This window comes from Balaenoptera borealis, assembly GCF_965194805.1.
Source record: "Balaenoptera borealis genome assembly, chromosome: 1".
Classification (NCBI taxonomy): Eukaryota; Metazoa; Chordata; class Mammalia; order Artiodactyla; family Balaenopteridae; genus Balaenoptera; species Balaenoptera borealis.
The window spans coordinates 107970697-107987593 of record NC_138860.1 but is presented as its reverse complement, the minus strand read 5'-3'; the positions used below and the strand labels follow the sequence as shown (position 1 = coordinate 107987593).

Below are 16897 nucleotides of genomic sequence, written 5' to 3'. Positions count from 1 at the left end.
TTCAGTGCTAAGTATATCTGAGCAACATTATATACTGTATATATTTACTGAAGGGTTTGAATGTACTCTTTAAAGGTAGATCTAATTGAATTGTGTGTTTTTTTGATATTGAGCTCCATGAGCTGTTTGTATATTTTGGAGATTAATCTTTTGTCTGTTGTTTCATTTGCAAATATTTTCTCCCATTCTGAGGATTGTCTTTTCGTCTTGTTTATGGTTTCCTTTGCTGAACAGAAGCTTTGAAGTTTAATTAGGTCCCGTTTGTTTATTTCTGTTTTTATTTCCATTACTCTAGGAGGTGGGTCAGAAAAGATCTTGCTGTGGTTTATGTCAAAGATTGCTTTTCCTATGTTTTCCTCTAAGAGTTTTATAGTGTCTAGTCTTACATTTAGGTCTTTAATCCATTTGGAGTTTATTTTTGTGTATGATGTTAGGGAGTGTTCTAATTTCATTATTTTACATGTAGCTGTCCAGTTTTCCCAGCACCACTTATTGAAGAGGCTGTCTTTTCTCCATGGTATGTTCTTACCTCCTTTGTCATAAATTAGGTGACCATATGTGCATGTGTTTATCTCTGGGCTTTCTATCCTGTTCCATTGATCTATATTTCTGTTTTTGTGCCAGTACCATACTGTCTTGATTACTGTAGCTTTGTAGTACAGTTTGAAGTTGGGGAGCCTGATTCCTCCAGCTCCATTTTTCTTTCTCAAGATTGCTTTGGCTATTTGGGGTCTTTTGTGTTTCCATACGAATGGGTGGAAGACCTAAACAGGCATTTCACCAAAGAAGACATACACATGGACAAGAGGCACATGAAAAGATGCTCAACATCACTAATTATTAGAGAAATGCAAATCAAAACTACAATGAGGTATCACCTCACACTGGTCAGAATGGCCATTATCAAAAACTCTAGAAAAAATAAATGCTGGAAAGGGTGTGGTGAAAAAGGAAACCTCCTGCACTGTTGGTGGGAATGTAAATTGATACAACCACTATGGAGAAGAGTATGGAGGTTTCTTAAAAAACTAAAAATAGAACTACCATATATCCCAGTAATCCCACTACTGGGCATATACCCTGAGAAAACCATAATTCAAAAAGAGACATGTACCACAATGTTCATTGCAGCACTATTTACAATAGCCAGGGCATGGAAGCAACTTAAATGTCCACTGACAGATGAATGGATAAAGAAGATGTGGCACATATATACAATGAAATATTACTCAGCCATAAAAAGAAATGAAGTTGAGTTATTTGTAGTGAGCTGGATGGACCTAGAGTCTGTCATACAGAGTGAAGTAAGTCAGAAAGAGAAAAACAAATACTGTATGCTAACACATATATATGGAATCTAAAAAAAAAAAAAAGGTACTGATGAACCTATTGGCAGGGCAGGAATAAAGACATAGACATAGAGAATGGACTTGAGGATACGGGGTGGGAGGGGGAAGCTGGGGTGAAGTGAGAGTAGCATCGACATATATACACTACTGAATGTAAAATAGTTAGCTAGTGGGAAGCAGCAGCATAGCACAGGGAGATCAGCTCGGTGCTTTGCTATGACCTAGAGAGGTGGGATAGGGAGGGTGGGAGGGAGGCTCGAGGGAGGGGATATGGGGATATATGTATGCATATGGCTGATTCACTTTGTTGTGCAACAGAAACTAACAGTATTGTGAAGCAATTATCCTCCAATAAAGATCTATTAAAAAAAAATAGATCTAAAATGCTAATGAAGTCCCTGTTTTTTTGCTAACGTGTTCAAGTTGAACATTAAATAATATTTTATTCTTAAAGAATAACAAACTGTTTAGGTATTCAGCATTTAGCTAAGCAGTGTAGCAAAGGAAATGGAGATTAAAATAGGGTTAGAGGTAAAATTCAGATATTAAACTAAGTAATAAAGCCCAATACCTTACTGCTAATTAAAAGATAATTCCTGAAATAAAGTGAAGATGAAAGGTTTTGCCAAATTGTTTTCCCCCAATCATTTTTATATATTTGATTAATATTGTTGGATTAAAGGGAAATATTGATGTATACATAGCTATGGCATTATTATTTTGGTAAATAAGAGATATTTTACCTTCATTTTTCTTTCTGTAAGTCTGGTTTGTGGTCTATAGCATTTGAGGAATCACCAATATTTAACTACCTGGCAAGCTTTTGAACTATAGAGAGACATGGACAAAAGCTAGCTAATTTTGAAAGAAATTCTTCTTGACCTATTAGATGCCAACTCCTCATATTGTCTATTTGTTAGGGGCAAGACAAAATTTACCTATAAATTAGTAAAATCTAAATTTAATAACAGCAAACATTTTAAATTTAGGATAGGAAAAATATTTTCTCTCATTAAGTGCCATCTTTCTGATGAGCAGCAGTTATGGTCTATAAGAGTTAATGCAAAGTCAGTAGAACAAAAGTTAATTTTTTAAAATGTCATTTACCATCCTGAAAAAATCTGCATGCAACATTACATTTCTCACTTTCTGTAAGTCTTGGAAAGACATGATATTTTCCTGGTTTCGTCAACAGTGAAAATGCCTTCACACAGGCCTGTAGCTGATGACATTGTAGTGAAAACTCTCCAAACACTAATTGGAAATTAAAAAAAAAAAAAATCGTGACAACACCTCACTACATCATAGTTATATTTCATCACCTTAGACATTCATTATCACTCACCACACACATATGTTAATGGGGAGAATTATTTAGAATTGCTCTATATTGCAGTCAAGATATTTCTCTGTTTTTAATATTGTTGAATTATTTTTGGATGACTAACAACTGGTGATATCAAATTGTAATTTTATACATATTTTATTGTGCAAAACAAATGGAAGCCCCTAGTTTTTAAAAAAATTCTTCAAGGCATGTTCTTCCAAAGACAAAATTAAATGCATAGGTTTCCTTACAACATTAAGAGAAAAAAATCTGCACTCTCTTCAGATTTATGAAATAAGATCAACTCTATCCACATGACTTTAACTTTCTTACTGGTTGAAAAATGAAAATCTTAATGGACATTTTAGTGGTTATATGATGATTAATGAAAACTTTTGAAAGAGATACATAAAGTGCATTTCAATATTTGAATTCAAAGAATAGCAACAAGAGAAAGATAGTGCTTGGTTTGTACAAGGGGCTGCAAGGAATTTGGAATATGATAAATATTTAGTTAACTTCCCTCTGCTTAATTTCCTCTTTTAACCCACAAAGTGTTACATCAAGTGTTCTTGCAAAATTGTATACAAGAAAAAAAAAGGAAAGCCTCAATTTGTACATGATTCATAGAATGAAGTTTACAGTAAATATTAAATGATAAATATATATAATAATACAATTATATGTTAAATATATACAGTATAGTGTACATTTTAGTACAGATAATATGTTTGGCCTCACTATCTGCTCTTTAGCTTTAGCTTGGGTTCTGGCTTCATAGAATCCTTTCCTTGGATAAGTTTAGAGTAACCCCATTTTATATGGAGACTATCTAAAGGAAATCACTTCCCTGCTCTCCTCATGAAGTACATGTAGATGATATCACGTAAATATGATATGACATGTGCTAATCCATAATACTGCTTACCCAGGCTAATATTCCATCTCTTTCCTGCTCATTCATTTGTATAGCCAGGTACTTCTTCATAAAAACTCTAGCTGTATCAATGTATAGGACTAGTACACTTCTTAGAATGTTGGAAGAGGCTGTAAGTCAGGCTCCGAAATTCTTCACTTTCTACCTAAGCAATTAGAAATTTGTGACCTGGAAGTAAAAATGTGCTAAAGACGCATTGTTTCCAACTGTTGATTGTTAACCAAATCAAGTTAGAAATCCTTCATAATGGTAGCTATTGTTCATTGAGTGCTTTCTATGTGCATGGCATCTAAGTTACAAATAATTCCTCAAGCTTGTAAGAAAAAAACTGACAGTTTAACCATGGTAACAAGTAAATACGAGAACTGGTTTTAAACTTATTTAATCAATAAATGACAATTTGTTTCATTTAACATATCTTTGAAAGCCAACCAACTAGTGACAGTGTTATGCCTTCAAAGTTAGCCAATCAGTGGTAGACTTGCTCTAGTGAATACTTCAAAAAAATTTTTTTTATTTTATATTGAGCATAGCTGATTAAAAATGTTGTGGTAGTTTCAGGTGTACAGCAAACTGATTCAATTATATATATACATGTATCTATTCTTTTTCAAATTCTTTCCCCATTTAGATTATTAGAGAATACTGAGCAGCATTCCCTCTGCTATGCAGTAGGTCCTTGTTGGTTATCTATTTTAAATATAGCAGTGTGTACATTTGAATACATTTTCAAAGCTGACACTGACTCTCATCCAGACCTACAACACAAACCACACTTCCAAGGCACATGTTAATAACTCTTGCTTGAGAATAATCAAATATTTCTCAAGTTTCCTAACAAAGTTTGACAGTTTGCTTTACTCAGTGAGTTTGTACCTGGCCAGCAAAGACCTTCCTCACTTCAGGATAAAATTCAGCGTTTCCATATGTGATAGTGAATGGTATTCTCTTCCTATGACAAACTGTTAAATAATTTAATTCTCATGTTAGCTCTGTGAAGTAGATACCATTATTATCTCCATTTTAGAGGTAGGGAACTGAGATATAGGGAAGTTAAGGAACTTAAGGAATTTTCTCAAGGCTACAACAATTCAAGTGTCATATAGCTGGTAAGAGTCCAAGCAATCTGACTCAGAGCCTAGACTCCTAACAACTTTGCTGTACTGCCTTTTACACTTTGTTAAAGAGGCCTAGAAAAGTTCCCACAGTCTCTCACAGACCAGAAAAAGAAGCTAAATTTTAGAAAAACGACTGCTGTGTTTTTCCCCTTCACTTTTAGCAGTTTGAAGCAGAGTGATTTATAAGGATGTGGATAGAAAGTAAAGCACTTTAAAGTATTATTTGGGGGCTTGTAAAATATGAAATCGTCAAAATATGGATTATGTGTGGCTGAAGAGCTACTCAGTGAATAACCTCCTGCTCCATTTGTGAACCTTTCTCTTTCTTATAGAAAAAGATCTCTTATGATTGCTGTAGCCAGACGCAGCCATAATTCTACTCTGCTTTTCTTTTTCAGGGCTGTTTGGCTGGGAGTACGCGGTACATGAGTACCTGTTCAGCCAAAATCTATAGGCTAAACAGTATTTCCTCAATGGAGAAGTGAAAATTTATTAGAAGAGGCCAGGGAGTTTAGTGCTTCATGATTGGGTGATTAGCAATGAAATTACAATTAGTACGTACAAAGGTACTACTAAAAGTTTCTTGGTGGTAGCTGTACCGTATTAGGCTGTTAATAATGCAAAAAACAACAAAGTGGAGTTAGAGAATGTATGCCTATGAGTACTGTGAGTTTCTCCAGTAGGCATCAAAACATTAAAACTAAAACAGCAATTATTGCAAAGAGCTCTTAAAACTCAATGATGAAAAAGCAAACAAACTAATTAAAAAATGGGCAAAGAGCTAAAAAGATGCTTCACCAAAGGAGATATACAGATGACATAGAAGCATATGAAAAGATGTTCAACATCATTTGTCATTAGGGAATTGCAAAAACTACTCAGTGTCTGGCATTCAAGAAGAATCTGATTGGTTTAATTGCTTCATGTGTTTCTAAATGGTATTTTTCCTTTACCCAGTTCCCAAATAGATTTTTTTTTAACATCTTCATTGGAGTATAATTGCTTTACATTGTTGTGTTAGTTTCTGCTGTATAACAGAGTGAATCAGCTATACGTATACATATATCCCCATACCCCCTCCCTCTTGTGTCTCCCTCCCACCCTCCCTATCCTACACTCTAGGTGATCACAAAGCACTGACCTGATATCCCTGTGCTATGCAGCTGCTTCCCACTAGCTTTCTAGTTTGCATTTGGTAGTGTGTATATGTCAGTGCCACTCTCTCACTTCATCTCAGCTTACCCTTTCCCCTCCCCGTGTCCTCAAATCCGTTCTCTACGTCTGCGTCTTTATTCCTGTCCTGCCCCTAGGTTCATCAGAATCATTTTTTTTTTTTAGATTCCATATATATGTGTAGCATATGGTATTTGTTTTTCTCTTTCTGACTTACTTCACTCTGTATGACAGACTCTAGGTCCATCCACCTCACTACAAATAACTCAACTTTGTTTCTTTTTATGGCTGAGTAATATTCCATTCAATATATGTGCCACATCTTCTTTATCCATTCATCTGTCGAGGGACACTTAGGTTGCTTCCATGTCCTGGCTATTGTAAATAGTGCTCCAATGAACATTGTGGTACCTGACACTTGTTGAATTATGGTTTTCTCCGGGTATATACCCAGTAATGGGATTGCTGAGTCATATGGTAGTTCTATTTTTAGTTTTTTAAAGAATCTCCATACTATTCTCCATAGTGGCTGTATCAATTTACATTCCCACCAACAGTGCAAGAGGGTTCCCTTCTCTCCACACCCTCTCCAGCATTTATTGTTTGTAGACTTTTTGATGATGGCTATTCTGACCACTGTGAGGTGATACCTCATTGTAGTTTTAAATTTATTTATTTATTTATTTATTTTTGGCTGTGTTGGGTCTTCGTTGCTGTGTGAGGGCTTTCTCTACTTGCGGCGAGTGGGGGCCACTCTTCATTGCGGTGTGTGGGCCTCTCACTGTCGCAGCCTCTCTTATTGTGGAGCACAGGCTCAGTAGTTGTGGCTCACGGGCCCAGTTGCTCCATGGCATGTGGGATCTTCCCAGACCAGGGCTCGAACCAGTGTCCCCTGCATTGGCAGGCGGATTCTCAACCACTGCACCACCAGGGAAGCCCCTCATTGTAGTTTTGATTTGCATTTCTCTAATGGTTAGTGATATTGAGCATCCTTTCATGTGTTTGTTGTCAATCTGTATATCTTCTTTGGAGAAAAGTCTATTTAGGTCTTCTGCCCATTTTTGGATTGGGCTGTTTGTTTTTTTGATATTGAGCTGCATGAGCTGCTTGCAAATTTTGGAGATTAATCCTTTGTCAGTTCCTTCATTTGCAAATATTTTCTCCAATTCTGAGGGTTGTCTTTTCATCTTGCTTATGGTTTCCTTTGCTGTGCAAAAGTTTTTAAGTTTCATTAAGTCCCCTTAGTTTATTTTTATTTCCATTTCTCTAGAGGTGGGTCAAAAAGGATCTTGTTATGATTTATGTCAAACAATATTCTTCCTATGTTTTCCTCTAAGAGTTTTATAATGTCCCATCTTACATTTAGGTCTTTTATCCATTTTGAGTTCATTTTTGTGTATGGTGTTAGGGAGTGTTCTAATTCAATTCTTTTACATGTAGCTGTCCAGTTTTCCCAGCACCAGTTATTGAAGAGGCTGTCTTTTCTCCATTGTATATTCTTTCCTCCTTTATCAAAGATAAGGTGACCATATGTGCGTGGGTTTATCTCTGGGTTTTCTATCGTGTTCCATTGATCTGTATTTCGGTTTTTGTGCCATTACCATACTCTCTTGATTACTATAGCTTTGTAGCATAGTCTGAAGTCAGGGAGCCTGATTCCTCCAGATCCGTTTTTCTTTCTCATGATTGCTCTGGCTATTTGGGATCTTTTGTGTTTCCATACAAACTGTGAAACTTTTTGTTCTAGTTATGTGAAAAATGCCGTTGGTAGTTTGATAAGGATTGCATTGAATCTGTAGATTGCTTTGGGTAGTATAGTTATTTTCATAATGTTGATTTTTCCCATCCAAGAACATGGTACATCTCTCCATCTGTTTGTATCATCTTTAATTTCTTTCTTCAGTGTCTTATAGTTTTCTGCATACAGGTTTTTTTTCTCCTTATGTAGGTTTACTCCTAGGTATTTTATTCTTTTTGTTGCAATGGTAAATGGGAGTGTTTCCTTAATTTCTCTTTCAGATTTTTCATCATTAGTATATAAGAATGCAAGAGATTTCTGTGCATTAATTTTGTATCCTGCTACTTTACCAAATTCATTGATTAGCTCTAGGAGTTTTCTGGTAGCATCTTTAGGATTCTCTATATATAGTATCATATCATCTGCAAAAAGTGACAGTTTTACTTCTTTTCTGATTTGGATTCCTTTTATTTCTTTCTCTTCTCTGATTGCTGTGGCTAAAACTTCCAAAACTATGTTGAATATTAGTGGTGAGAGTGGGCAACCTTGTCTTGTTCCTGATCTTAGTGGACATGGTTTCAATTTTTCACCATTGAGAATGACGCTGGCTGTGTGTTTGTCAGATATGGCCTTTATTATGTTGAGGTAAGTTCCCTCTATGCCTACTTTCTGGAGAGTTTTTATCATGAATGGGTGTTGAATTTTGTCAAGAGTTTTTTCTGCATCTATTGAGATGATCATATGGTTTTTCTCCTTCAGTTTTTTAATATGGTGTATCACATTGATTTGCGTATATGGAAGAATCCTTGCATTCCTGAGATAAACCCCACCTGATCATGGTGTATGATCCTTTTAATGTGCTGCTGGATTCTGTTTGCTATATTTTGTTGAGGATTTTTGCACCTATGTTCATCAGTAATATTGGCCTGTAGTTTTCTTTTTTTGTGACATCTTTGTCTGGTTTTGGTATCAGGGTGATGGTGGCCTTGTAGAATGAGTTTGAGAGTGTTCGTCCCTCTGCTATATTTTGGAAGAATTTGAGAAGGATAGGTATTAGCTCTTCTCTAAATGTTTGATAGAACTCACCTGTGAAGCCATTTGGTCCTGAGCTTTTGTTTGTTGGAAGATTTGTTTTTTTAATTTATTTATTTTTGGCTGTGTTGGGTCTTCGTTTCTGTGCAAGGGCTTTCTCTAGTTGCGGCAAGCGGAGGCCACTCTTCATCACGGTGTGCGGGCCTCTCACTATCGCGGCCTCTGTTGTTGTAGAGCACAGGCTCCAGACGCGCAGGCTCAGTAGTTGTGGCTCACGGGCCTAGTTGCTCCGCGGCATGTGGGATCTTCCCAGACCAGGGCTCGAACCCGTGTCCCCTGCATTGACAGGCAGATTCTCAACCACTGCGCCACCAGTGAAGCCCTGTTGGAAGATTTTTAATCACAGTTTCAATTTCAGTGCTTGTGATTGGTCTGTTCATATTTTCTATTTCTTCCTGGCTCAATCTTGGAAGGTTGTGCTTTTCTAAGAATTTTTCCATTTCTTCCAGGTTTTCCTTTTTTTTTTCCTTATAGTTGCTTGTAGTAATCTCTCATGATCCTTTGTATTTCTGCAGTGTCAGTTGTTACTTCTCCTTTTTCATTTCTAATTCTGTTGATTTGAGTCCTTTCCCTTTTTTTCTTGATGAGTCTGTGTAATGGTTTATCAATTTTATCTTCTCAAAGAACCAGCTTTTAGTTTTATTGATCTTTGCTATCATTTCCTTCATCTCTTTTTCATTTATTTCTGATCTGATCTTTATGATTTCTTTCCTTCTCCTAACGTTGGGGTTTTTTTGTTCTTCTTTCTCTCATTGCTTTAGGTGTAAGGTTAGGTTGTTTATTTGAGGTGTTTCTTGTTTCTTTAGGTAGGATTGTATTGCTATAAAGTTCCCTCTTAGAACTGCTTTTGCTGCATCCCATAGGTTTTGGGCCATCGTGTCTCCATTGTCATTTGTTTCTAGGTATTTTTTGATTTCACCTTTGATTTCTTCAATGATCACTTCATTATTAAGTAGTGTATTGTGTAGCCTCCATGTGTTTGTATTTTTTACAGATCTTTTCCTGTATTTGATATCTAGTCTCATAGCGTTGTGGTCGGAAAAGATACTTGATACGATTTCAATTTTCTTAAATTTACCAAGGCTTGATTTGTGACCCAAGATATTATCTATCCTGGAGAATGTTCCATGAGCACTTGAGAAGAAAGTGTATTCTGTTGTGTTTGGATGGAATGTCCTATAAATATCAGTTAAGCAGTCCATCTTGTTTAATGTGTCATTTAAACCTTGTGTTTCCTTATTTATTATCATTTTGGTTGGTCTGTCCGTTGGTGAAAGTGGGGCGTTAAAGTCACCTACTATTATTGTGTTATTGTCCATTTCCCCTTTTATGGCTGTTAGCATTTGCCTTATTTATTGAGGTGCTCCTATGTTGGGTGCATAGATCTTTACAATTGCTGTATCTTCTTCTTGGATCGATCCCTTGATCATTATGTAGTGTCCTTCTTTGTCTCTTGTAATAATCTTTATTTTAAAGTCTATTTTGTCTGATATGAGAATTGCTGCTCCAGGTTTCTTTTGATTTCCATTTGCATGGAATATCTTTTTCCATCCCCTCACTTTCAGTCTGTATGTGTCCCTAGGTCTGAAGTGTGTCTCTTATAGACAGCATATATATGGTCTTGTTTTTGTTTGCCTTCAGCCAGTCTGTGTCTTTTGGTTAGGGCATTTAATCCATTTACCTTCAAGGTTATTATTGATATATATGTCCCTATTACCATTTTCTTAATTGTTTTGGGTTTGTTTTTGTAGGTCCTTTCCTTCTCTTGTGTTTCTTGCCTAGAGAAGTTCCTTTAACATTTGTTGTAAAGCTGGTTTGGTGGTGCTGAATTCTCTTAACTTTTGCTTGTCCGTAAAGGTTTTAATTTCTCTGTCGAATCTGAATGAGATCCTCGCTGGGTAGAGTAATCTTGGTTGTATTTTTTTCCCTTTCATCACTTTAAATATGTCCTGCCACTCCCTTCTGGCTTGCAGAGTTTCTGCTGAAACATCAGCTGCTAACCTTATGGGGATTCCCTTGTGTGTTATTTGTTGCTTTTCCCTTGCTGCTTTTAATATTTTTTCATTGTATTTAATTTTTGATAGTTTGATTAATATGCATTTTGGCATGTTTCTCCTTGGATTTATTCTGTATGGGACCCTCTGTGCTTTCTGGACTTAATTATTTCCTTTCCCATATTAAGGAAGTTTTCAACTATAGTCTTTTCAAATATTTTCTCATCCCTTTCTTTTTCTCTTCTTTCTCTGGGACCCCTGTAATTCAAATGTTGGTATGTTTAATGTTGTCCCAGAGGTCTCTGAAACTGTCCTCAATTCTTTTCATTCTTCTTTCTTTATTTTGCTGTGCAGTAGGTATTTCCACTATTTTATCTTCCAGGTCACTTATCTGTTCTTCTGCCTCAGGTATTCTGCTATTGTTTCCTTCTAGAGAATTTTTAATTTCATTTATTGTGTTGTTCATCATTATTTGTTTGCTATTTAGTTCTTCTGGGTCCTTGTTAAACATTTCTTTTATTTTCTCCATTCTAGTTCCAAGATTTTGGATCACCTTTACTATCATTACCCTGAATTCTTTTTCAGGTAGACTGCCTATTACCTCTTCATTTGTTTGCTCTGGTTGGTTTTTACCTTGCTCCTTCATCTGCTGCATATTTCTCTGTCTTCTCATTTTGCTTAACTTACTGTGTTTGGGGTCTCCTTTTTGCAGGCTGCAGGTTCGTAGTTCCCATTGTTTTTGGTGTCTGCCCCCAGTGGGTAAGGTAGGTTTAGTGGGTTGTGTAGGATTAATGCTGGAGGGGACTGGTGCCTGTGTTCTGGTGGATGAGGCTGTATCTTGTCTTTCTTGTGGGCAGAACTGAGTCTGATGGTGTGTTTTGGGTTGTCTGTGAACTTATTATGATTTTAGGCAGCCTCTCTGCTAATGGGTGGGGTTGTTTTCCTGTCTTGCTAGTTGTTTGGCATGGTGTGTCCAGCACTGGATGTCACTGCTCGTTGAGTGGAGTTAGGTCTTAACGCTGAGACAGAGATCTCCAGGAGAGCTCTTGCTGATTGATATTACGTGGGGCCAGGAGGTCTCTGATGGTCCAGTGTCCTGAACTCAGCTCTCCCACCTCAGAGGCTCCAGCCTGACACCCGGCTGGAGCACCAAGACCCTGTCAGCCACACAGCTTAATTAAAAAATTACTTTATTGGGACTTCCCTGGTGGTCCAGTGATTAGGAATCCATGCTTCCACTGCAGCGGTCACTGGCTCACTCCCTCGTCGGGGAACTTCTAGTGTTTGAGGGTCTCCTGCAGAGGCTGGGGCAGCTGTGCCTCACCACAGGGACAAGGCCACTGGCAGCAGAAGTTCTGTTTCTGGGAAGTACTCCTTTGCGTGAGCCCTCTGAGAGTCTGCCATTAGCCCCACAAAGGTGCCTCCCAAATGGATTTTAAGTTCCCCAAGTGATAACATTATTGTACCTTTTTTTTTGAGATGTAAATGTGTTACAGAATACTCCACACATCATAGGTATGTGGTAAGTGTTGGCTTAAAGTATATCTCTTGTAGAAAACATATAGTTTCTTTTATTCAGTCTGAAAATCTCTGACTTAGGTTGAATTGTTTAGTTCACTTACATTTAGTATAATTATTAATATGGTTGAGTTTAAGTTTATCATCTTTGCTTTCTATCTCCTCTATTTTTTCTCTTCTTCCTTTTTTGTATAAATTGAATATTTTTTGTATTCTATTTCCTTTCTCTTTTTACTTTTTAACCAGTGACTGCTCTAAGCATTACAGTATGCATTCTTAACTTACTACCATGTGACTAAAATGAACATTACACCAGTTACCCTAAAATATAAATATCTAACAATAATATATTCCATTTACTCTCATCCATTGTGTTAGAGTTCTCATATTGTTGTTGAACCCATGTTTGTGTGACCTATGTACAGTGAGGCCAAACAAACCGAAATGTCAGAGTTTGGAGCAGAGAATGGTTTATTGCAAGGGCCAAGCAAGGAGAATAGGCAGCTCATGCTTAAAAAGCTAGGGAATGTCTAGGAGGCTGAAAGCCTTTTTCCTACAAACAAGAAACGTGGGTACACAGAAACCCACAGCTTACTGAAACTCTGTTTACTTTGTTTTTTGTCTTTCTTTACCATGATTTTCAGATCAGGTAATTTCTTAATCTGTCTTAAAAATCAGTAATCATTTCTGCATTGTCTAATATGCTACTGAGCCTGTCCATTGATTTTGTTTTTCATTTCAGATATTGTATTTTCAATTCCAGAATTTCCACTCAATTCTTTTTCATAGTTTCCATTTCTCTGCTTACATTACTGAACTGTTTACTCATATGTCTATCTTTAATTTTCAGACCTTGAACATATTTTTAAAGTAGTTTTAAAGCCCTTGTTTAGTCATTTCATTGTCTGAGTTATCTTCTGAGTCTATTTTTATTGGTTATTTTTTTTTCTTTGATTTGAGGGACATTTCCCTGTTTCTTCATATGTCTATCAAGTCTTAAATGCATATTGGTCATTTTTAATGATATATCAGAATGAGGCTGAATCATGCTATTTTCCTTTAAATGCCATTTAATTTTGTTCTGGCAGGCAGTTAAATTACCATTGGGTATCCTTGATCTCATCAGGCTTAGTTTTATGCTTTGTCAGTTTTATGCTTTGGGTCTGTTTTTTTCTTAGACTTAGGACATGACACTTGCTCTAGGGTACAGCTCTTTATCCTAAGTCATAGTCTTATCATATCTCAGCTGAATGCCAGAAGTGCCCAGTGAGATTTCATCACTCTAGATGGTCCTAAACTATATTTTTTTCTATCCCGTATCTCCATTTAGCTCTTAGTTTCATAACAGCCACTCTGTAGTCCTGTGTTAGCTCTCAGCTAAGAACCCTCATTCCTCAGTCAATGACATGAGAGAAACCCTCAATCAGACTTCTGAGGCTCTTTTTTACAAAGCATCTACCTCTCTGATACCCTGTCCTGCAAATTCTAGTCATTTCAGTAGCCCTGAAGTGTAATCTCTGCCGGCTCAGCTCAGCAAGACCACTCTCTCAACATGGGCATTATCTTCTTACACTGAGATTTGAAAAGTGCTCCCAGGTGGAAAATCTGACCACTCACATGCGTGGGCAAATCTTAAAAGTGCATTGTAAATGACACTATGCTTTAATGGTGAAAGGTCAATGAAATGCAAACTTCTGATAAAAATGCCACCACCAGTCATGTTTAATGTTCTCTTCATTGTGAAATGGTATAAGTTTTAGGTTTGATAAATTAGTTTTGCTCTCTTGGTGCTGGCATGGGATCATAAGTCACAGGTCGATAAAATTCAACACAGGTAATAAAGTTCTGTGCCTTTGGTAAGGTAAACTTAATAGAGAAATTTTGAAAAGTTAAATAAGAGCCCGAAAATAGAAACCCAAGGAAATGTAAAAAAGTTAGAAATATTAGAAATAATAATAAACCTTGCACATAATTTCCTATCAAACTATCCAACTCAGCTGTTGATGAGCTGAGTATCATTAAGTTAACTGAAAACTAAAACATAATAATACTTAGTTTTTAAAAATAGTTTTATCATCTGATCATGATCAGAAATACTATGGGGATTTCTTTGGGTTTTACATAGAGGTAGAAGAACTATTACCACAAAATGAGTTTGCAATGGAAATATTGGGAGACAAAAAATATTTATTTGTAATTGCACCCCAAGAGTTCTATTTACTCCATATAAAAATTATATAAGAAATCAGTAATGTACTTTTATTAGAGGTAGTAGCAGTAGTGTTACCGAACTCAGGTTCAGCTGCTTGCCACTCAAAAGCCAATACTTGAGAGGCAAGTGTTGGTTGGAAAAAGAAATGTTGCTTTATTTAGGAGGCCAGCAACCTGGGGAGAAGGTGGACTCATGTCCAAAAAGCAGCTCCAAAGATTCTGCTAGACCATGAAAGTTTTTAAAGGGGGAATCATTTGGGGAGGGGAATCAGAGTCTTCATTATCTTCCACTGTGTGCAAACTTTCATCTGATTGGTTGGTGGTGAGGTAACAGGGCTGTGTTCCAGGAATCTTGTGTTCAGCCTGAAGTTACTGTTCACCACCTGGGTGGGGGCCTTAGTTTCTGCAGAAGAACTCAAAGGCATTGTTATGTATATTCCTTGAGGAGGAACCAGGACCCTGCCCAATGCCTGCACTGTTGTTTCTTGACTGCTCCTCCTTTGTTTCTGCATTCCTTCCCTTCCCTGATAAGCAACTGTTTGAATATGCCCTTTGGAACTCAGGGAAGGTCAAGGAGGCTGACTAAATGAAGTCTATTTCCTACACACAAGAAATGGGGGACACAGAAAATATTTCTGCCTGGGAGGGCCCCACAGGGTCCTGCTCTGTTTCAGTAGTGGTAATAGTAATAGTAATAATAGTAGTATTTGATGAACCTGGTTGATATTCCTAAGGAGGAGATTAAAGAATGAACTTCAGATTTAATAAATAAATAAATAAACAAAAATATTGAAGCGTTTTTCAAATAAAGTGATCTTTTACTTAGTTTCTTTCTCATAATACTCAATGATGCCCTCACTAATTCTAATGTTTATAAAATACTACAGATTTACTCTTGATATTACCATAAGTATTTGAAACTCACACAGAAAGGACTGCTCAATCTCACCTATTGCGGGAACTGTGACTGCATATATTTTTTAAGTTCCCAACCTACTTTCACATTCACCTTCCAACAACTGTATGTAAATTAGGAATTTCTCCTTCTGAGGTTCCTCCCTCTCCACCCCATAATGAAATCTATTATTTGACCACAATACTTTTTCTAATGGAAACCAGTGGCCATTCATAACTGTTAAGTGTTAATGCTCAGGATGGGACCCTTTTCCATGTAAATGCTTACTGATCATTACAGTTCATATGTAACTAACCAGTTGCTAGTAAACAAAGAAATTCATACTCTCAAAGTCCTCTGCTTTTAAATAGTTGTAAATTTATGGATTAGGGAAGTTCTATTTAGTAGAATCAAGATCTGCCAACTTTTTTTTTTTTAAGTTTTATTGAAGCATAGTTGATTTACAATGTTGTGTTATTTTCTGCTGTACAACAAAGTGATTCAGTTATACATATATATATATTTTTTCATATTCTTTTCCATTATGATTTATCACAGGACATTGAATATAGTTCCCTGTCTATACAGTAGGACCTTGTTGTTTATCCATCCTGTATATAATAGTTTGCATCTGCAATTCCTATTCTTTCCCTCCCCCACCCCCTCTCCTCCTTGGCAACCACAAGTCTGTTCTCTATGTCTGTGAGTCTGTTTCTGTTTTATAGATATGCTCATTTGTGCTGTATTTTAGATTCCACATATAAGTGATATCATATGGTATTTGTCAAGATCTGCCAACTTTAATAATATTTTTTCATCAGGAAAATAGGGCCAAAGATGGTATAAGGAAACTATACATAAAAGTTTCACATTATATTAAAATATCAACAGAAGTAAGTAATTGAGAAATCTCAAGCAAGCTATATTGTCACAAATGGTTAAAAGCACAGAAAAATGGTTTTTATTATTATTATTACTATTTTTTTTAAATGATGGAAAACACTACATCTATAGAGTGTACCTTCATTAGGGTTTAAAAACACAGGAAACTATAGACTTTAGTGCTTCCTTTATTTCTTCTTCCTTCTGGATATTTTTTTCAATTGTTAGTCTCTGCAAAGTTCATCAGATGAAAAAACCTAGTAAGAACATATAAGTATTCATTAGATATCTGGAGGAGTAAATACAAAGAAATAAGTTTTCAATGAATACAAATTAGGAAATGTTACTTTTGCTTTCCTTACCTTACTGTAAGGAAACCACACCATGGAACAAATTTTAAATGCTATTTATCTTCATGTATCAACTCCAAATGAAAAATTAAAAAAAAAATTCAATCTGACAGATAGGTGTGATCAGTAATGATAGTAAAATACTTTGATTTTAACTTCACATTAAAAAATACATTTTTTACTTGATGTATCCTTTAGCCTTCTGTTACTTAGTACTCCATGTTAAAACAGGAACTATGCAAGCAATTTCAGTGAATACAGGAGTATGCTGTGCTTTTATTATATTTGGCATGGTTTCTGCATTCATAACTGA

The 16897-nt window shown here is 36.2% G+C and overlaps 1 long non-coding RNA gene across 1 annotated transcript in view; it reads right to left on the bottom strand.

The window, feature by feature from the left end:
• Positions 1 to 16897, bottom strand: part of LOC309626501 — a 191220-nt gene that overhangs the window by 93615 nt on the left and 80708 nt on the right. The gene's annotated exons all lie outside the window — the stretch shown is intronic.